Raw genomic sequence first — 22,798 nt, 5'->3', positions numbered from 1 at the left:
TGAAAAGTGACATAAACTTCAGTTTTTCCACAGTAACGGCTGTGAAGCAGCAAACTAAAGCTGTAAGTGTACACAATATTATGTATTAATATGTTTGTCACTTTATCTCATCATTAGAAAGTGTTTTCTTACTGAAAACTGAAGTTTGTAAACTGTTTTCTCTCCAACACCAAACTCCATAGAGAAAATCAGCGTTTTTAGCTCACATGGACACTAAATGAGGCAGCAGCAGACCAGCAGGGTCTGCTGCTGCCTCATTTAGTGAGTTTGTGTCACTTAGGTTAATAGAAACAAAAAGTGTCAAACACTGAAGTCACATCATAATACATTTAAATGTACAGATTGAGGCAGCGGTGGATTAACAACTCCTGTGTGCTGTGATGTAAAATCTGTAGTTTTTTTAATGGGATTTGGTGCAGGAGAGAGAAAAGTGGACAAAATGTTTGTAAAGGTGAAATAAAGTTGTAAAGCTTGAATTCTATTAGGTGAACTTTTTATTAAGTGGTTAAAATCAGTTGTTTTTATTCAAAAAACACACACACACACACACACACTTGTATTGAAGAAGCATCGCGCATACATGCTCCATTCTGCAAAAACTCACACTGGACTCTCATGATAAATAAGACATTAGCCACAATGAGAGGAGCTCAATCAGCGCTCGCATTGGCTGAGGGTGAGGAAGACAGGAATAATTACTCACTAAATAGGCAATCACTGACGTGGCGCCCACACAATCAAGCCTGCATGTTGTATTTTAGGGCAGCATCTACACACACACACACACACACACAGACTGGGCTTAGAGCCTCGGAAAATACAGAGCGCGTGCAATAAAAGTCTCGGTGAGCTGTGGTCCCGTTAGGCTAATATTGTAACCCGGGTCACAAGCAGAGTTTGAAAGTGGTCATTAGAGGGTTGTATTTCAAACAGGAATCACGCCGGCTGCAAATACACTCCTGTGCCATAAGTAAAGGAAGAAACAGCAAGTGCTTCCACATCATTTATTCCAGGAAGAAATTGAGTTTGGGCCGTTTCCTTGCTCCCCGATGGTTTTTCTGTTAATTTTCTTCTCCGACAGCCACCGTAAATTTGTTGGTTTTTGTGGTTTCAGAGGGGATTCCCTTGAAATCATAAACTTGAGTCACTGCTGGATTTAGATACTCAACTTCACCCAGCTCAAGTGCGAAATTTACAGATTATTGAAGTCTTAAAGCGGCCTGAAATCAATACGACGGAGAGTGAGAGTTTTGCTTCACTTGAAGCCATAACATGGTTTTATTTCGTTTCTCTTTTTCTTTTCTTTTTTTTAAAGTTTGATTTATTTTAATTAAATCTCTACAGATGTTTGGAGAATGTGTAAGGACAAACTTAAACTAAGAATAAAACTGTAACAAAGTCTGCTCTTCACATTTGTTTTTAAGGTTAAAGGGACTTATTTACAAGGTATAGTTACCTCATTATATCCACAACAGCTCGACAATCCGTTTTCTTTATCTCGCTATTAGACTTTTCTGATTGGAATATTTGTTTGCAGTAAAGTTTACGTCGCTTCGTAAATGTCTCGCTCTCTCACACCAAACTTTACAAAGTTTACTAATGGAGGCAGCAGTGGATCAACAGCTCCTGTGTGCTGTGATGTAAAATCGCTTACTTTCTCTATGGACTTTGGTGCAGGGGAGAGAAACCTCTGTTTTTCAGACACTAAAGACTATTAAACATACTTTTAAACTATGTTATACTAAATCTGGTTTAGATTTTATTAAGTGGGTCATTTGTTAAGCAGCCATGATTTCCCACAAAGTTACAAACAACTGTAAAGTATAAATACGACGGAAAAAAACAAAGCTTCTACCGCTGAATTATCATTAATAAACTCTGATAACTGTACACAATTTTAGCCCGCACAACAACTTTTTTTATCCGACAAAGAGTACGAAAATAAAGTGGGCGGAATTATTTTCCCCGTGTCCATCTAATCAACTACAAACGACGCTTAATTACTTTACAACTCAAATATGAATCTATCAAAACACAGACTCGGTATCTGCCGTGAACAGATATTTAAGTGCAGGCACTTTAATGACAGTATCTGAATAGGAAGCATATTTGCATACGCTCTAATGTACATTATTACTTAGCAATTATTAAGTGGCATCGTGCCAGAGAAGACAAGTTTGTGAGTGTGTGTGGGTGGCGGTTAATTAAAGTCTGTAAGAGACTCATCAAATTTGGCATGAACACATAATTCACTTAATGGCTATTGATTTTGGTGAGACTGTATCAGCTACAAATATCTTACTTTGAAGCTGTGGATGCCCACGTATAAAGAAGTATGAGGCCCCGAGCCACGAATGGCAGGTGCGAGGAAACTATTGTTAATCCTTCAGATTATTATTACATCCGTGGCTTTGCGGTCATTTTTGAGCGGGTTAACTTGCATAAAAACTCTTGAAACTCAGCATGGAGGTCAGGCCTGGCGAAAATGCGATATTGGCATAGTTCCGGGACCCGTGCGTTGCTCAAGGGCTCTTTATCGCCCCCTAAGGTGAAAACAGAGGCAAAATTGAGTTACACCGAATTTCCCGAAACTTGGTGGGAAGATGTTATAGACCAAGACGAACAAAAAAGTTGACCATAACCATGGCCTCAACTCAACAGGAAGTCAGCCATTTTGAATTTTGGCGTCCATTTTGGCAATTTGACTATTGAATATTCTTTTACTCTGAAAAATATTTAAATGAAATAGTAATGTTGTCCAAACGAGAATTAAAATGAATGAACCTTTATTTCCCTCTATTTTCGTGCAATATTATGTGAACATTATGTTAAAAAAATTATTTCTCTGTCATTTTTTAAAACACGAGTGAAGTATTTCAAACACAGAGGGAAAAAAGTGACACTAACTTCAGTTTCCAGTTGCTAAAATGTTGATTTTATGAGGTGGGATTTTTCGTCTTTGTGGTTATAATAAGGTCAAGGGTCAGTAGTACACTTAAAAAACCCAAAAACCATCATGTAACCGTTGAGATTAATGTAGATGATGAAATATTGGTAGATAGGAATGTTTTCCACACGAGGATAAAATGATGTTCATGTATTTTTCTTTCCCTAAAACTGTTTTATTTACCTCTATTTTTGTGCAACATTATGGAACATTATGTAAAAAAAATTCCGGAATGATTTGTTACGGGCCTCAGGAAGAACGAGTGTGTGTGTGTGTGTGTAAGTGACTCTATAAAGTAGCAGCGTCCTGGTTTAGGTTGTTAAACAGGTGATTAGTTTCACAAGGCGGCGGCTTTTACTACGGAGTTTATAAACAGTCACAATGTGGCAAACACAACTTTTACAGTAAGTGTGTGTGTGTGTGTGTGTGTGTGTGTACTTGTGTTTGTTATCTTTTTAGGGACGTTTTCTGCTATAAACACTGACCTTGTCAGGTCCAGTAGTCCTCATGGAGACCAAAACCTGGTCCTAATGAGGCAGAACCTCATTTCTGAGGAGCTGGTTAAGGGATTTGAACTGAATTGTGGTTTTAGGTTAAGGTAAGGGATTGTTTGTGCAAGTTAATGGTTTTACGGTTAGATTAAGGGTAAGGGTAAGGGGCTAAAAAATGCCTCATGTATATGAGAGTCCTCAGTAGAAATGCTGCGTGAGAATGCGTGTATTGGAGCAGTAGTTCCCAAACACTGGGTTGGGACCCACAAATGGGTCACAGGCTAATTTTTTTGGTTCCCAAACTAATTTGCAGAATTTTCCCCAACTTTTTCCTCAAGATTTCTGTCTATTTGTTTTCATTTAGAGATACTGGTAGATAGATAAAGATAGATAAATACTTTATTGATCCCTCTTGTGGGAATTTCACAAATGTACTCATTTAATTTTGAAATTATATTAGGTTTTAACGACAAAAAAAAGTTGCTTTTTCACTCAGGAGCTGAAATACAAACACTGACTTCTCTGTAATTCCCTAATAATCTAATAATATATCCTGTCAAAATGAATGCAATTGTACTAAACTGCAATTCACAACAGTTTTTAAGTCATTTTTTAACAACACAAAGCAACCTTTACTTGTATATCTTAATTCTAAATCAAATTATTAAAAACAAAGTGTCTTAATGAACTTGACTTTCATAATTTTGGATAACTTCAAACCTTAAAGACGTGAAATAAGCCCATTTACACTAAACATAACTAGTGTTGTCATAGATACTGAGACCGTTTTAGCATCATGATGCATTAAAGAGTTTCTGTCTCACTTAAACGCCTGCCATGGAAATAATAATGTGACACACCTGACCCAGTGACACACACCTGTGTGAGTCTGTGTGTGTGTGTCTGTGTGTGTGTGTGTGTGTGTGTGTGTGTGTTCGAGAGAGAGAGAGAGAGAAAGTGTAGTTATTATTGAGGAAATCCTTCCCGGGAGAGAGAGGCCAGACCTTGGAATGGTTTAATCAATAGAGGAATGTTCTCTGTAATGAAGTGTGTCAGCGTCTTTAACGGAACTACAACCTTCATCAAGTCAATGAGGAGGCTGCAGTTTAAACAACGAGGCTCGTCTGAATAATCACGCCGCGCCGCATTGAGTGGCCGCACTGACGACGAGGACGAATGCCAAACACAGACACACACATGCGTGTTACATCTCAATGTGGTCCCCGTCGCTCGTTTGTTTCTCAGTGTTTTCGGCCTCATCCACACGGAAACACTAAAATTTCACTGCCTAGGAAGGTTTCTTTAAACAGCGTTGTAATAATATACTGTACTTAACTTTGTTATTTATATTTCTAGCAACTTTTACTTTTACTCCTGGTCTCTACCTCACCTCCCTCCCTCTTGTCCTTTTTCCCCCCTTCCTCTCTCCTCTGTCCCCCATTTTTCCTTTCACCTCAACCTGTCTCGGCAGGTGCCTCACATCTTTGAGTCTGGCTGTCACACGCTGCAACATGTTGTTAAGTGTCTTTGCTCAAGGACACACAGACGAGCTCAGCCAGGAATTGAACCCACAGCCTTCCAGTCGAAAGACAACTCGCCCTACCACTGAGCCTAAGCTCACTTAAGAACATTGTATATCAGAAAATTAAGTCAGTTTCTGGTAACATATTTTTACTCAAGAATCTGTTTTAGGTCCTTTAAGATGTACTCGTGAAAACTCTTGAAACTTTATGTTTTTATTTTATTTTCCTTTCATCACGTTTAAGAAACGTCCGCTCACAGAACTCAAGGACCACTTCAATGTGAAAAATGAAGCCAGTGTTTTCCCTCTGACGAGCTTCTCTTATTTGTCTTATGAGTGACTGAAGTAGTAAGTACTCCAGAACAAGGTTACAAATAATATTTGCAGGGAAAAAAAAAAGATAAAGCTGGTTTTATTCATGTGATTTATGGTCAAACCAAGTCCTTCAAAGTTTTTGGGGCGTTACTGATCAATAATTCCATAAATGTAACGTAAATCACGTAACCTGAGATTGAAGGATACTACACAACTAAACAAATATCTAACCACCGACATGAGAAGGCGAGTGAACGCTCCTTCTACAGTACCTACTATGCATACTGTAAAAAAAACTAAAGAGCCTACAGGAAAAGTTGGGTGAGAATTGGCGGTAAAACACGTGTCAGCGTTAGAAAAGAGTGTCAGGAAACGCAGCGATCGCCTCGGGTCATGTGTCACATTCATGTGTCCGTGCTGATCTGATGAGAGCAGAGCCATAATCCCAGAGGGCGAAGATTTCACTTCAGCAACCTGAGCATGAAACTCTCTTCCAGGAATCCTGCCTTCTACTGAAGGTTTAAAGAGTCACTACGCAACTTAAACATGAACGATATTTTTGTCGATATATCAGGATACATATCTACCCTACTGTCAAGTCATTAGTCATATCGGGGAATTTTGGCGTGACATCCAATTATACATTATTTCAAAGCCGATGTTTAGCTTTCATGTCTGTGGAGACACAGAGTGATGGATTTTTTCCTCGCGACTGACTCATAAGAAAACAGAAGCAGCTAAGCTAGTCACGTGAGATGGCAGCATAGTGTAGGTTAAGGAATTAACCACACCTCCCTGAAACATGAGTGATATAATCAGATACTGAAATTCACTTTGAAAGAAAGCGAGCAACACTAGCAGTGTTTAAGTCTTTTTAACTGATCTACAGTTGGCCATTGTTGGCTTGGATTGTTGTGTGGTGGAGTGGCTCAGTGGTTAAGACCAGTACCCTCTGTGCGAAAGACATCATGGTCGCAAGTTCGACTCCACCTCAATTGTACTCAAATTCCATTGTAAGTCGCTTTGGATAAAAGCGTCTGCTAAACGACATGTAATGTAATTGTGTCGGACATCACTCTCATGACTCTTCCTCCTCGTCAGAACAGGTACTAAAAACAACCCAGATACTATCACTAATGTAGTAGAATTGAGCCGAGTCATGGTGGAACTGTGTGATGGAAAAGCACCAACAGTGGAGCTTTAACAGATACTGGATTTTTAAATCGTTTCATTTATCAAATGTACAAGAATTAATAAAGAAGACATGTATATAAAGAGTGCATCAGATAACTACGGTGGCCTTCAAGGACCCGTTTTGACCGTTCTCTTCCACCACTCGACCACTTTGTCTTTCCTATGTGGGCAGAACACACACACACACACACTCTGGCTGGTTTGTCCACTCAGGCCACCGTAGAAAGAAGACGACCAAAGATGGCTGCCACCTCAAAGCACTATAGAACATATAAAAGGCCTTGACTTGACGCTCTATTCTATGGTTCTCAAACCCTAAAAGTGATTCTACACTAATTCAAAACCTACAGATTTACGAGTTGTGTATTCAACACCTGCTGACTGTCACACACCGGCCCTTTAAAGTGCCACTTCACACTGCTAACCTGTTCATGCTCAGACGCTAACATGGCTGCTGTCACATACACGCTTTAATCCACGACTGCATAATATCCACGCAGATAAACACACGGCGAAGCGTGTGAACGGTGAATAATAACAGCCGCTGATCTGCATATGAAAAACAGTGCAACAACACAAAAGCTCTCTCACACACACACACACACAGGAACTCAAACTCTCTTATCCACACATCCAGAGAGGCCGATCATCACTCTCTCTCTCCGTCTTCACTCATCTTTCAGCACTCTGCCTCCCTTTTCTTCTCCTCCTCCCCGCGTGTCTTTCATTGATCTCTCGCTCATTGGACTCATCACTCTGCATTCTCTGCAGACAAAGAGCAACCGCAGGATGACAATCACATTAGAGCACACAATCTATTTATGGCTTTGCCTCATATTTCAACTCCATTCTCTCTTTCTCTCTCTCTCACACACACACACAGGTTTCTGCAGCTCTTCTTCTCAGGACTCTCTGCATCGACTCCCATTCATTTAGATGGACATTTAAACAAAGCCGCACAGCTAAATTTAACCATCACCGGTTAACTTTAACCATCACTGGTTAACGTCTAACACTAACTTTAACCAAACCACAACTCTAAACTTTAAATACCCTCTCAGAAATGAGGTTCCTGCCTCATTAGGACCAGGTTTTTGGTCTGCTGGTCCTCACAAGGCCAGTGTTTAGGCCAGAAAAGGTAACAAATACAAGTTCACACACACACATACGTACGCACGCGTTCACACTCTGTGATAATATAAACGTAGGGATTTTAGTGGTAATGAGTTTTTAATGAAAAATGAATTATTTACAGTGGCTGGAGGACATTAGATTAAAAAAAAAAAAAAAGATGAAGAGAAGAGCAAGGTGATATTAAAGCTGTGAAACACCATCATCGTACCACACTGCAGTAAACTTTATTAGAGTTTACATACAGTATGTATCATGCAACATACATAAATCACAAAAAGGATCGACACCCAACAAAAAAACCCACAAACACACTGTGTCAGAGCTGCGATTGGCTCAGATTCAAACCCTTTTGCCAATGCGTGTCACAGAAATTCACATTATTTCTCCAGGCAAATCCTTTACACACTTACATACTGTGTCAGTGTTAGGTGTGAAGTTGAGCTCAAATTGCCGTATTTTAAACATAAGTAACGGTAACATTTCTTTTCGCCATCAACCTAAGCCTTGTTGTACACTGTGTTGTGGAAGAAACCATCGTCTTGTGACGGGTTAACTTCTGGAGCTCCAAGACTACGGCTTCTTCTCTGCAGACGTTTCCACGAGAGCTAATGTGTGGACACAAAAATAATAATAGTGGCCACTGGGAAGTGCATGACGTCATTGGGGGAATCTCAACACTGATTGGCCGCCACGTCAGAGTTTCACGGTTGCAGCAAAATACAAGCAAATGGTGCAACTTCTTCAAATATCAATATAAAATACCTTTAAGCTGCTCCTATTATGGTCTCATTAAAGACCTGACATTTGAATTGAATTCAAAATGGTTTAAATCAGTGGTGGCAGTAGATGAATTAAAAAATCAGATTTCTTTTGAAATTTTGAATTATTTGCTTTTCTTCACAAAAATCTTTGAGTCTTTTATTTTGAAAAGAGATGAGCTGAATCAAAGAACAGTTTTAAGACACTAGTCACCATTTTTTATCCATCAAATCTCTTAAATTTGTCATTTTTTTGTACAAGATTGAATAGTTTACATGAGAATAAAAATCTTCCTAGAAATAAAGGCAGATTTTGCCTGATGATAATTTGTTCACACTTTATTGGCGAAAGGTCACAGGTCGCCTGTACATAAAAATGTGTGGTTATCTAAATCGCAGTGACACGTATTACTCGTATTACTACTAGACTCCACCTGTGGTAACTGGGTCTGATATACGCTGTACACACAGAACGTCACTTAAATATGAGCCAGACAGTTTGTACTGTACTGCACGTGGCACGATAAGAAACGTGTTAATTAATAATTAATGATGACTGTGTGGATAATTGTCGAGGCTTTAAGTTTCCTCCTTCTGTTGTGACAGAGAAAGAGTTAAGAGCATCAACACCATCACGAATTCTGTGAGTAATCAATTGTCCAATTAAGATGGAGCGATAATTTTTATTATGCGTTTTAATTAGCGCGATAAACTCTCCCTCTGTTTCTTACACGCTGCGTTTTAAAAGCAGAGTGGACACATGGAAAGTCTGGAACAGTAAAAAGCATTTACTCGTAAACCATAAAAAAAATTCTGCTGATCTTTATCATTTCTCACTTTACCACAAACTTGTTTGTCCTTGTCAGAGTCCTGCTGAAATAACGATCTCCCCTCAAACGAGTGATCTGATTGGTCAGTAGTTTTCTCTGTCGACAAATATTTGCCTGTTATCAGGAACTTAACCTGCGACAGAACACTGCAATACTGAGAAACTCCGAGAGAGTCGAGTGGAGATGATAAGTGTTCGGGAATGTTCACACCTAAGAGTCTGTTTCTCTGTCAGCATTTGATTGAAAATTGATTTGATTCTGGTTCGGTTCACATTCACTGTAACTTGTAATTAATTGGTAAGTCATTGAGGCTGGTCTGACAAATGCAGAGACGAGCAGAGCCCAGAAGGTGACTAGGTGGTTGGCGGGTGGACCTGGTGGCACGTGTACATCCTCAGAGTTCTCATCCACGTTCCTCAGGGAGGAGCAGAAAGAACCGGAAGGAGAACCACGGGTAGTCGGAACATAGTCGGTGAAGTTCTACTGTCAAACAACATCGTGATCATCTTCCGGATTTGGAAGGCCCCAACTCTTTGTCGTCCAATATTTAGCTAAACTGGCATCGCCAACCTGAAGCAACGCAAACCCACCGACTCATTGCCGTTTCTCGCCCACAGGCAGGAGGGTTCTGAGACTGCGTCCAAGAAATGGCAGCAAGTTTAAGAAACATTGAGGCGCTTTGGGGTGATGAGGCTCTGCTAAATGTGCTAGTTCACCTGCAGAAGGGGAAGAGTTTGGACGTCTATGTAGATCCTCCATTCAAAACACTTTGAGTCTGGAGCAACTGGAGTTCTTGAAGGTCTTCCACATCTCTTGGAAGAGAAGTGGATGAACAGTGAAACGTCTTCAAGAACTCCAGTTGCTACAGACTCAAAGTGTTTTGAATAACGAAGACCACGATGAAGGACAATCTACATAGACGTCCAAACACTTCCTCTTCTGCAGGTGAACTAGCACATTTAGCAGATCATCATCAACCCAACACTCTTCCAGTCCAGTTGTGTTTTGGATGAAACCTTAAATAATACATGCTAAGTGATGAAAACACTCCAGAATTCACTTTCAGGAGGTCCAACACCCCCTCTTTAAAGTTGACCTGAGTTCAGTTGTCTTAGACTATGTTCAAACAGATTACTAAGGAGGTAAACGCACCAGAGTTCCAATCAATCAAAGGATTTTAAAAACCATTCTGAATAAATCTGTTTTGAGTAGAGCTGAAACAATTAATCGATGCATCGATTATTCATCGATTACTAAATTAATCGTCAACTATTTTGATAATCAAGTAATCGGTTCAAAGCTTTTTTCATAATCAAAACAAAATTTCTGATTGTTTAAGATTCTTAAATGTGAGTATTTTCTTCCTTTCTTTGCTCTGGATAACAAAAATCATTAAAAGTGAATCATTTCGGTTTGTGGACAAAACAAGACATTTGAGAACATCATCATTTCCAGGTTTGACGAACACTGCTCAACATCTTTCAAGGTTTTCTGATATTTTATGGACCAAACGATTCATTGATTAATCGAGAAAATAATTATGAAAATAATCGTTAGTTGCAGCTCTAGTTTTGAGTTTACGCCGACAAACTCCGAGGGCAGCAATAGAACGCAAATCAGGGGTTCACCTGTGCCAGACATTTAGGAGAAGCAACGACAAAGGAACGTTCAGCCCAGTGTTTGAATCTTGACCTAAGGACAAGTAGACAGTCGCCGTCGACCTGAGGAAAATGCTGGGTGACACTTTTCAGAAGTCAGGCCTTAGAGAGATTCTGGTTATGCAACTAAAGAGTTATAGCACAAATTACAGTTGGCTATATACCTACAAAAGATTCTGCTCTTTCATTAAAACATCTTAACTAAGTCTAAATGTATTCAACAGTTGTGGTTTGGTGCAGAAATACTTGTAAACGGACAGAGGGACAGTGAACTCCCTGTAGAGAAGCCATGCGACGATGACAGCGGCTGGAGCAGAGAGTAATGAAGGAATTGATCTCCACTCTGACTGTGAGCGCCTGACATTTCAACCAAAGTTTCCAGCATCTAAACCACTTCTCCTCCTCCGTCTCAAACACCTCTCTGACCCACAACTTTCCCCCCACCGTCCTCCTCATCATCATCATCGTCCTCTCACTTTCTCTCTCTGTTGCCTCAAACTTCCATCGTCTCCGTCTGCCATGTATTCTAATATGCAGGGACTATCATATGTAATTTCGCTCTCTCCTGCAACCTGTCACACCGCCTTCCATCTCTCGATTTTTCATTCAGTCACTCTCTCACACTCACACACACACACACACACACTCACAGAGAGACAGAGACAGACTCACCCCGAGCCACTGGTCCCATGGGTCAGCCCATATTAGCTTACTTGTTAATACTTGGACGGCTCAGGATCAATAGTTAATCAACAAGTAATGGGATTCCTCAGTCATCCCATATGATCTTTCAATAAAGACTTGAATCTGCCTCAACCAGACTCCTGTCCACACACACACACACACACACACACACACACGTCCCATTGATGAGACAGCGCGAGCGTCGGCTGTTTCTCTTTTCTGCCGTGCAGGTGGAGAAGGAGCTGGAGGCAAACTGCATTTCTGCAGGTAGGTGTGTGTCCAATAAGAATTTTATTTATTTATTTGGGGGGTGAGTGAGTGTGTGTGTGTGTGTGTGTGTATAAAGGGATAGTTCAGGGTTATATGAGGTGTTGAACACCAGTGGAGCTTTTCCACGACACATTTCCGGCACGGCTCGACTCGACCTGGTGTTTTTTTTTAGTACCCGAGGTTCCAAGCGTGCTGAGCCGAGACTAAAATGTGACGTCGACAGACTGCCGGCCACTGAGAGTCAGAGAGTGTCGTCACTGGAAGAGTCATGAGAGCGACGTCCGACACAAGAATCAAAGCGAACAATGTCCACCAGTAAATCAGTTACAAAGACTTAAAAATTCTACTTACCCAAATTGACTTAAAATTCTAAAATCTACTTCTAATTCCAAATTCTACTTCTAATTCCAAATCCCACTGATTGGTCAGAGAGTGTCATCACTGAAGAGTCATGAGCGCGACGACCGACACAAGAATCAAAGCCAACAATGTCCAACTGTAGATCAAAGTTAAAAAGACTTATATTGAAAACACCAGGAGTCTGGTGTATTTAGAGACAGCACTGCTGAAACTGAATCAACTGATTCTAATGATTCAGTTACACCCAAAACAACTGCTTTACAAGTCACTTGTTTGTGTCGCGTATAAAACCACCGTGCCATCATGACTCCGCCCACATTGAGGTACTATAGTAATGGAAAACAAAGCATGTAGAGTAGAGCCACGCAGTGTTGTGCCGGGACTGTACAGTGTAAAAGTTTGGTGTGGGAAACTAAAAAACTTCAGTTTCCAGCCAGAAAAGGATTTTTGTTTTTAAATGTGAGAATAAGCAATGAAAGAGTGAGACATTCTCGACATGATGGGTCAGCTTGATTATGTGTCAATACCTAATAGAAACCACATGTCAAATAACCCTCAAATAAACCCTTAACTCAATCAATAAAGGGACTGGGTCGCACTGGGATTTTATTTATTGACATTTTTTCCCCCGACCATATTTATTGTCTTTTTAATATATCGCTATAAAATTTTTGCAGTACTTGCAAATTCCACTTTTTTTCCCGATCCCACACGTCCACAGACGACCGCGGGAAATCAAATAAATGAATAAATAAAGGATCGAAAACCAAATTAAAGACAATTTTCCCGTTTGGTCCAAGTCCAGCAAGGACACTCATACTTTTTTTTCCCCTCAGAGCTTCTGTTGTGTCAAAATAAACACACACGTGTGTGAAAAACACTGCACTAACAATAAGCAGCACATACTTTCTTAACAGTTTCAATTTTTTTTGAAAGAAAAATCTGTTCCGTGACCAAAATAGTGAAAGTGAGACAACACAAATGGTGTCATTTTCTCCTCTCACCAATAATCTGTGTAATCAGAAAAACACAAACAAACCCCTGACCTTTGACCTCTCCCACTCTGTCCCTGTAATCATCACGACTGATCCAGGAGATTTGTTCCTAACGCTGCTCTCACTGTAAGTTGGTCTGAATAAGCACATCAGCGACTAAATGCCTTAGGGAGGAGGAAAAAATAAATAAATAAAGAAGGAAGGAAGGAAAAAGCCTGAAATGTAAATGCACTGTACGCTGTGTCGCCGTATTAAGTCGAGCAGACTCCGACATGGGTGCAGTGTGATAAATCCCCGCAGAGTTGCATGCTAAACAGTTTCAACCCGGCTGCAGCCAGCCGTCTCCCTGTAAACAGGCTTTGTGTCACCATTGTCATATCACAGCCACATTAATATACATGAGAGAGAGAGAGAGACATTCCCTCTCTACTCTTTGTTACTATCCCTCCTCTCTCTCATCCTTCCTTTTCCACACATTCATCCTCCTTTTACTCAAACTTGCACTTTTCTTTGCACAAGTTTCCTCTTTTTTTTCTTCATGGAAACAGTGTCAGACACGGACTCTGTCCTGAACAACACACTGAACATACATGTGGAAAAAGACAGTATTTTTATCTATTTAAACTTAATTTAAACTCATTGAGATTTAAAATCTCTTTTTACAAGAGTATCCTGGCTGTGGGTTAACGGACCCTCACTAACCATAACCCTCAATATGATATAAAAAATAAATTATACTTAAAAATCTATATTTAGCACAAAAAGCAGCATTTATGGGGCCCTAGGCAGAATGTGATGGGGGGGGGGGCACTCACACCGTCTCAGAGGAGCTGGTGCTTGACTTTTATTAATACAAACACTATAAATTGTGTTAATTGTAGTGTTGTGTGTTATTTACATCAAACCAGTGTCAGTCTCTTGTTTGTTTATTTTATACATATACAACATTAGAAGGCAGATAATCACAAAAGTGAAAGTGAAGCACTGAGTTTGGTGATACTGAAGTGGAATTAAACAGTTAGAACAGATGTGCAAATGTGCAAAATCAATCCAAACAACTAAGCTCAACACTATTTAGATGTCTATGGCAATATAGATTTATATATTAGGTTAAAAGTGGGTGTTTTTTTCCCCTCTCCACAAACTATAACTCTAACCATGACTATATCACCCACGTTGTCCAAAACCTCCATTCATTAACTCCCAATCCAACAGTAGATTTAGTTTGAAATCCTTCCACTGACCCACAGAGCCCTCTATAACTTGTGTCGCCCGGTGACACACCCACGCTGCACACAGGAAGTGACTTGTGTTTGTGTCAACAGAGATGAAGGCAGCAGCCACATTGAGCAAGTAAAGAAAGACAAGTGAAAAAACACAAAGAAGTGTCCATGCACACAAAAGGTCTGATAGTTTTGCTTGACGTTCACAGACACAAACTTTACGTACTGCAGCTTTAATGCTCAGCTTTGTAGGACATTATCGGCTTCAGTTCACAGATGTATTATGTATAAGATGACAACACGACGCTGTGCGGTGATATTAAACTATAATGACGCGCGATTGTCACGGTTAAATGCAACATTTATTTATTTACTTTTACTTACAGCTGTCAGACTGTGCAGGATGTCTCCATGTCAACCGTTCACACGCGAGCAAACACACAGTCGTACGTCAGTCATGCATACGGGAAACACTGTCACCGTAACCGTAGCATATGTGTACGTCTGTAAAGCATATCTTAGACATCAGGGAGGGAGGGAGGGATATACAGTAGAGCTCTACACACAGATTATATACATACAGTATATATGACGGTTATACAATTACAGGTTTCTGTTCACAAGTGCAGTCTGTCACAACACGTGAAGGCTCAACAGGAATCACTTTACGTGGGGAAAAACAGAGTGAGGAGTGTGATGTTATGATCCGCACTTCACCAGTGATCAATAATTCCATCACAACCTTTTCAGGATCACGTAAATCTAGTCGTATGATGGATAGGGTCAAAAAAATCACTAGCAAATACAAAAAATCAGCAGCGTGACGTCCACTTTTATTGATTTGCATCGTTTGTAAACCGTAATCTCTCCCTGCACTAAATTCCATTGAGAAATCCACCAATATCTATATCACCGCACACAGGATGTTGCTGATCCACTGCTTCCTCCATCAGTGAGTTCATATGTGTTATCTTGTATCATATCGTGATTTCGGCATTTGGAAATCTTTGTTTGGATGAACCCAAGTGACACAAACTGACAAAAACAAGGCGGCAGTAGAACAGCAGCTCCTGTGTCTCTGCACGCTAAAAGTGCTGATTTTCTCTATGGAGTTTGGTGTGGGAGAAATTTTTTCAAACTTTTAAGACTTATGTGTCGGTTCCTACAGCTGATCATTAAATATGAAGGGTTTAATGACACATGGGGGTTCAGCGAAGTATCTGGGCAGAGGAAACCACTGGCATTCGACATTCAACACACACACACACACACACAACAGTGTGTACACACAGTGAAGGAAGTGAGGGTCACTTCAGTGTCAGCAGGCAAGTGATTGAAAGAAAGCAGGAGATAGAGATAGAGATAGAGATAGAGAGAGAGAGAGATAGAGAGAGGGAGGAAGGAGAGATAAGTAGAGGAAAATGCACCCCAGTATAAATCACTCCATATCTGACATGCTGGAGGTGTGGGAGAGAGAGGAAGATGGAGAGAACAGTAAATGAAGTGAGAGAATCTCTTTCCCACATTATTCCGAGTTATGTAACGTACTGGAGAACAACTGGTGAGAGTCGCTGTAAACAAACACAGCCACATAGTGTGAGCATTCAGCATTTACACATCTGTAACAGAACCCTCGCCGTGTGTCAGGCTGCGTTCACTAATCGGTCACTTTATTAGGTACACATAAAATCCCATGTTGTGCGGTACATGTGATGAGAGTATTAATAGAAACAGTGTTGGCAGCAAAGGTGCGGTGACCTTTTCTTCACTAGAACAAAACAAAAGTGACAGCATATATAGATATATACACATATATATATATATATATATATATATATATATTTAATTAAGGAGATTTTTTAAATGTTACAGGGTCATACTTGTGTTTCTTTGCCCAGATGAGACCAGATCTGGCACAGGGACTTGAGTTTACTGAGTTCAACAGCTTTTAAAGCAAGAATTTGATGCTTTTTAAATGATTACGATGTGTCGCCATGGTAACACATGATGCCAACAGCAGGTTAATGATGACAGAATGACAGAGCGTAACCAAAACCTGTCAGATTGCTATGTTCCAGAGATTTGTTCACATGTTTTTCTAATCAACAAATGTATCGCATCACAATTTCTTATATTTTTCCAGGTGAGTAAAATATACATGACAATCAAAACAAAAGAGAAATTCACTTGAAGTAATATATAGGTTGGTAGATTAAGACCTTTCCGTTTTTTTCTGTTTTGATTGATGTTTTATGTTTTTTATTCATATATTTTGCATTAAATCCCTTATTTGACATTTTGTAATTATTTTTTTAAGTGATATTGTGTTTCTGTAACAAGGACGTCTCCAGTGAACTCAAAACTCTTGGTGGCCAGAGCTTTTAAACCCTTAACCCCTCCCCCGGGGCGATCACATGTTACATCACTTTTGACCGTAATAATAGTGTTTTTATTGTGACTGTAATATTTTGTGAATTAATATGATGCATGTGCTCACCCACAACAGATGCATGTATGTTGATGCTAGCTTGAAGATTATTGGTTGCTTTACCGCATTCTGCTGAGGAACAAGATTTATATAACTATATATCTATCAACGTAACTGTTAATTTAGCTTGCTAGCTATCTTTCTACCTCTACAGAGTGGCTGGCCGCCAACATTATGGGGCATTACTGCCACAAGCTTGCTAGCTATGTAGCTATTTTTCTATATGTCAAGCTTTCTATCCATTACTAATCCTTGCTGTCTAATTAGCATGCTCGTCAGCTCTCTTGCTATCTTTGTAGCTATTTTGCTACGTATCTGTAAAGCTTGTGAGTTAACCATCTGTCTAAATGTCTAAATGTCTGACTGTCTAACTAGCAAGCTTGCTCACTATCTTATGTTCAATGTAGCTAGCTTTTTGGCTGTCTAACAAGCTAGCAAGCTATTTTGCTAAGCTTGCAAGCTCACTGTCTGTGTTAGCAAGCTTCCTAGCTACCAAGCTTGTTGTTTATCTGACGGTCTGTATGTCTTGCTCACTATCACCTGGTTTATGTAGCTAGCTGACTCTAAAGCCTGCTATCTACTGAATAAATCTATTTTGCTATCTAACTAGTATGCTTGTCAGCTCTCTATGTAGCTATTTTGCTAACTATCTATCAACCTTGCCAGCTATCTTGCTCTGTAATTAGCTAGCTAGCTAGCTAAATAGCCAACCAACTGTAACTATAGCCAACTATTTGTCTCTCCACTTGTATCTATTCAGTAATATGAAGCTAAAGTGTAATTTTCTTCAGATGAGCGTGTGAAAATAAATCACCCTCCAGTGATTCAACCTGTAAAAACCCCTGAAATTAACCCTCTGTGCATCTGTGAGAGATGATGAGTTCACGCTGCTGCTGCCCATGTTCTTTAACCCTGCACTCCTTCTCACAGTCTGTGTTTATATAATTGTCCTGTATCAATGCGTGGTGTGTGTCAACCATCTGTTATAATCAGCCATGAATATTGCAGTGGCCCCGGCCCTTTTAAATGGCACATATACCCTATGGATGTTGACATGCATGGGAGAAGTTATGTGTGCCAGAGATGCACTCGCTCTCTCTCTGTGTCTCTGTGTGTGTGTGTGTGTGTGTGTGTGCGTTTACAGTTGGCCCATTGATTTATAATTAACGCCGGGGTTAGTGCTCCAGCACAGACACAGCTGGCCTGCTCTCTGGGGTCACAGCAGTGTGTGTGAGTGTGTGTGTGTTGGGGGCCCCATTTTTCTATCTTTGTAAGGACGTATTAGAGCTTTATTTCTTGTGACAGAGGATAAATGGACTGTGAGGACGGATTTTCAGGTCATATTAGCAGCTTTAAAGGCCTTTTCGTTGGGATTTTGATGATAGAATTAGAGTTATGTTTATTTTACACAGCCAATTATAAAATAAAGTCAGTGTATAGGAACTTGCAACTGGTTGTTTAGCACCGGTATATGTATATTATATATTATTGTGTCACATTAAAGTATATATTTTTGACTGTTAAATCAGTTCATTATAAGTCTTCAAATATAATTAATATGCCACTTGTGGAATTCCCATTTTCAAAAATTAAGAAAGTGGTCTCCTTGTGGAAACAAAAACCGGGTCCTAGTGAGGCAGGACCTCATTTCAAATTCAGGGCTTGGATTTGAATTGTTGTTTTTTGGTCAAAAATAATGAAAATAAATGCACTACCTGCTGCACAAACATGTATGTCCATTTTTCTATCTTTGTAAGGACGTATTAGAGCAGACCTGAGCATTTTACGTCCCACGGGCCACATATGTCAGTCATAAACACAGATTAACAAGTATCAATGCTGCGCATGCAATACAACTGTGTTGCTTTTATTTTGAAAAGCCTGACGTAGGAAGCACGTATCTGCATCTGTCTGCACAGCGACAGGTGACGCTGGCCAGTTATTCTGAATGGTGCGTTTTCAACAAGACATGGACTGCTAAATATTTCTTTACAGACGTCAAAGGTAAAGCCGTGTGCTTAGTTTGTGGTACACAAATCGCTGTGTTTAAGGATTACAATCGGAATCGCTACTATGTGACCAAACACGAGAACTTATCTGATGAAGAGCGCACAAAGGAGTCGGAGGCAGCCTATATCAAAGACAACATTAAGAACGAGGTCCTTGGTTCTTTTCTTGAGGACAGTGGGGGAATTAAGACTTGATTTGAGCGATAGAATTTCAATTATATTCATTCTACACAACCAATAATAAGATTGCAACTGGTTGTTTAGCACCTGTATATGTACGTTATATATTATTGTGTCACATCACAGTATTATTATAATATTACAAGTCTTAAAATTCAAGTAATGTGTATTCTGAGGAATAGTTTGAGGAGAACTTAGGAAAATGGTCTCCTCGTGAAAACAAAGACCTGGTCCTAGTGAGGCAGAACGTAATGTTTTCCTCAGATGTGAGGAAAACTTAAGACAAATATCTGCACAAGCCTGTGTGAGAATAGTATAGTGTATATATGCACTCATGTATCGAACATATGTTCCTTTTTAAGTGGGTTTATCGTGGAGTGTTTTCGTCTGCATAAGTGAGTGTGTGCATGTCGAGGAGTAACCATGGTAACGCAGGTAAAGTTCCCTGCAGACCACAGACACTTCAGTCCCATCAAATATATTGATTACAGTGCCCGTGTGAATTAGATGACACACACACACACGCGTGCTCAGCTACGTTACACCACTAGGCTGCACTCTTGCCTCCATGAAAACATGCACACACACACACACACACACACAATATGATTTTCTGCATGGATGTGTCTTCATGAATATTTCTCCCACAGTAATGATGATACAAGCTGGAAACAGTAGCCTCTGTTCAAAGGTTTAATGCTGAGTAAATTCATGATAACTCAGTCTGCTGGTTACACTTCCCAGGCAGACCCGGATTAAACCGTCTTTTTATGGCTATGAATTATGATGAGACTTGTTATTCTGTGAAGGAATATTTTTATAAAAACCATGAACATCTTTCACTTGAGTTGAGGCAGTTTTTTGTTGTAATTCAAAAACAGGAGGTCAATGTTCTGACCCATAACTCACAATACTGTAAAAGAAAACAGTTAGAGAGATAAATAAATACTTTTATTTTCAAATATTAATTTCTATTGTGCTTTTTCAAGTCTTTATTTTTTTACATAAATAAATTCTGGGGTTTGTGGCCAATCGACACTTGACACTGATCCACAGCTGAACCTTAATTGTGCTTCTTTCATATTCACTACTTGTGAGGACCCTTTAGCTCCAGGCTAACAGCATAAACACGTTATATCTTCCCTTAAGTAAACATAACTATGAGGCCTAATGGCGTGATATCACTGTTGGACGGCATTTTTCACCTGGAAACTGGAGGTTTGCTCACTGCCTCTGTAGAGTTTTTAATTTTAGATTATTTGAGATTGTAGATTATTGTAGATTTTATCATGTGAGTCTTTTGTTAAGTGGGTAAAATTAGTTTTTTTACTGGTGTTTTTGCCAGAAAAATACAAGTACACACACACACACACACACGGAGGCCTGGCATGACCACTTAATCCCCCTCAGTCCCCTCTTTACCCTCCACTCTCTTCCCCTCTCCTAATCTCTGCCTCTCTTTGCTTTTTTACCTCTCTCCACTCCCTGTGACCTCTCCGTCATCCCAGCGTCTGATCTCATCTGCTCCTTCTTATAAGGTCGTCTTTACTCTCTCTCCGTCAGTCCGTCCGTCCCTCCCTCTCTATCCACTGCCGTAATTTCTCATGGAGAGCGAGAGGGCCCCCCTGATTCATCTCTGTGTATCAGGAGGTGAAGGGCCCCCCGGTGTGCTAGGTGACACACTGGATTAGGGATGTTTCATTGAGTCTAGGTGTGGGGTCCCTCTGCGGTGATGCTCCGCGGTGGCGGCGGCCGCTTTGTGTGGATTGTCGCCCGCTGAACTGTCATGACCGGGCCAAAACACATTTCTGCTGCCTTTTGATCCGCCCCCAGCTCTCTCCACAGGCAACACGCACACGCACACGCACACACACACACACACACACACACTCACATGCAAACTTTTTCAAAAGGGCCAGGTCTGAGTCCTGCAGAACGATGCAAGCCAACACTATCAGTCATTCCACTGTATTCCGCCTGGAAAACATGCTTTTAAACAAGCTCTACACATAATACGATGATGAAGATGATGATACTGATGATGCATAGTCGACTTTGAGTCGTAATTTCAGGGCTTCAGTCGACCAAGAATTTATTTGGTTGATTACAGCCCAAGTAAAATGAACTGGTAAATGTGTGTGTGTTACTCAATAAATGTGCTCTATTCATGATTTATATTGTAATTTAGGTCACGTTTACCATCTTTAAAAAGTTTGTAGCCATACAGAAAGTATCAGTATTGATTAATAAATACCTTTATGTGTATCAGGATGAATAAAATCCTCACAACATTATAGTAATATTTGCATATTTATGCGTCATATTAACTCAAACCACATAAAACAAATAATAAAAATAATTCCTTTTAACCCGCTGTACATTATGCACATATTACTGTTACTGTATCTTAGGTTTTTATCTATAATTTTCTTATTAAATGCAACAAAACACCTTGTACTGTGTGTGAGTGTAAATGTACTTGGCAATAAATACTGACTACACATAACCAGGCTCCTCATTCCTTCCTTGTACATGCAGTACTGTTTATACACTGTACACAAGTGCAATATACTTATTTATGCTGTAAATATCAAGTCCATACTGTGTATATTCTGCTGTCTATAATGTACATTCTACATTCTATTTTAACTAGTTTTTTTATAGTCTAAGTGTTAATATCTTTTTATATTGTAATTTTCTTTTTAGTAATGCATGTTTATTATTTATTGTCTTTATCTTTACTGTAATAAACAATGTAAAGGACTAGCTTATCTTATAAAGCCAAAAGTCCCCCAATTAGGGCACACTGACAGAGGCTGCGCAGGGTGAAGGATCGCGAAAAAAGTGAATTCTGAGAGAATATTTTGAAGCTGAGCATCAAATAAACAGCGAAATCTGGCCTAGAAGTCTTTAAAACGCTATTTTAAACCTATTTTAAATGTGACAGACACAGCTCAATAACCAATCATCCAAAACACACACACTACGGCTCAAATGAAAGCTGAGACTCTGCTCTTTCCAACAGTGTGCGCCAACGCGGTGCACGACGAAGCATTACGGAGATAAAAGCCAAAGAATACACACAACACAAAGTCATTGACCGAACAACAAGAGTAAAACAGCTCTTACCTTTGATGTTTCTCCGGGAAAAAAGAATCTTTCACCGCAAACAAACCGCGCTGCGGTTACACTGACATCCTGTGTTACGTTCAAAAGCTTCCAGACGTTTCTAGGTGACGTCATCACCAGCAGCCAGTCGCGTCACAGCCGCGCGCTTTCTTGGTTCTCATTGGCTAACAACGCTGTCAATCAAAATTCGGAGACGACAGCGTCCTTCTATTGGTTGTAAGGAAGCCAATGAGATGTCGTTCATTCATGTAGACCGTTCCCTCGCTGAGATACAGGCCAGCAAACAGAGACAAGTCTCCACAAAGCCATCTAGTGTTTGTTTTTGGAATGGAAAACATTATTATTATTATTATAAATATTAAAGTCTGCAGGAAGTTAGAAACAAGGCCATCAATTGTTTTATTAAACATGAATAGTTATATAAACGTGAAGAAAGTAGTTTAATACATGGTTTGAATACAAATGGCACAAATGAGTCTTTGCTTGAATTTCTGCACTAAAACCTCTCTAATTTTGTTCTGCTTCACTTGATCAGAGATGATGTTCACAGGTTGTACTTTGATTTGAGTGAGTTTAAAGCTGATTCTCTATCATTCCACAGAGATATTCTT

The 22,798-nt window shown here is 39.8% G+C and overlaps 1 long non-coding RNA gene across 1 annotated transcript in view; it reads right to left on the bottom strand.

Moving 5' to 3' along the window:
* Nucleotides 1–22,303, bottom strand: part of LOC131474464 (uncharacterized) — a 221,124-nt gene extending 198,821 nt beyond the window's left edge. Inside the window, exon 1 of the long non-coding RNA XR_009242292.1 lies at nt 22,188–22,303. This is a non-coding gene — a long non-coding RNA (uncharacterized LOC131474464). The remainder of the gene's footprint in view (nt 1–22,187) is intronic.
* Between the last annotated feature and the right edge of the window lie 495 nt (nt 22,304–22,798).

Source organism: Solea solea, chromosome 15 (genome assembly GCF_958295425.1).
Source record: "Solea solea chromosome 15, fSolSol10.1, whole genome shotgun sequence".
NCBI classification, from domain to species: domain Eukaryota; kingdom Metazoa; phylum Chordata; class Actinopteri; order Pleuronectiformes; family Soleidae; genus Solea; species Solea solea.
Note: the sequence above shows the minus strand (reverse complement) of the source record. Positions and strands in the feature narration are given on the sequence as shown.